Raw genomic sequence first — 666 nt, 5'->3', positions numbered from 1 at the left:
GGGGGGGGGGGGGGGGGGGGGGGGGGGGGGGGGGGGGGGGGCTACGAACACTTGGCCCCTCCCAATGTATTTTCGGATTTCTCAAAAAACGATAATGGCGCAAATCTCTAAGTGGGTGTGAGGGGGGGAGGGGGAGGGGCAAGTTAACGGACCCTCAGATTTTTTAACAAACTGCCTCTCCCAGAGTAACATACTGAGACACGCACAATAGATCAGAGTCATTAGAGTACCATATTAAACAAATATGATAATTGAAAGAGGATCGTACATAAAAATTTTGAAAGAATATTCAAAATTCCTACAGTTCAAAAAACTGGCACACTTGCAAATCAGAAAAGAATTATAAAAATTGAAAATAAATCGCACATTCAGAAACATTTCAGGAAAATTCAGAGGAATGATTCAGAAAGTTCAGCAATTCAAAAAAGTCGTGTGTTTCATTTTTGAGTATCAGAAATTTTGAAAAAAAATTAGAAACACAAAAAAATTTTAAAACTCTATTTTGAAGTAAATTTTGAAATTTAGGAGTAATTAATATAGTTCAGAAAAATTAGAAACACCCAGAAAGGAATAATTTGGAGAGAATCGACAATTCAAAAAAAGGACTTCATATCAAATGGGGATATTCGCAGAACCTCCCAAAATTTGAAAAATTCGGATAATTCA

Source organism: Photinus pyralis, unplaced genomic scaffold (assembly GCF_008802855.1).
Source record: "Photinus pyralis isolate 1611_PpyrPB1 unplaced genomic scaffold, Ppyr1.3 Ppyr1.4_LG10, whole genome shotgun sequence".
Classification (NCBI taxonomy): Eukaryota; Metazoa; Arthropoda; class Insecta; order Coleoptera; family Lampyridae; genus Photinus; species Photinus pyralis.
Note: the sequence above shows the minus strand (reverse complement) of the source record.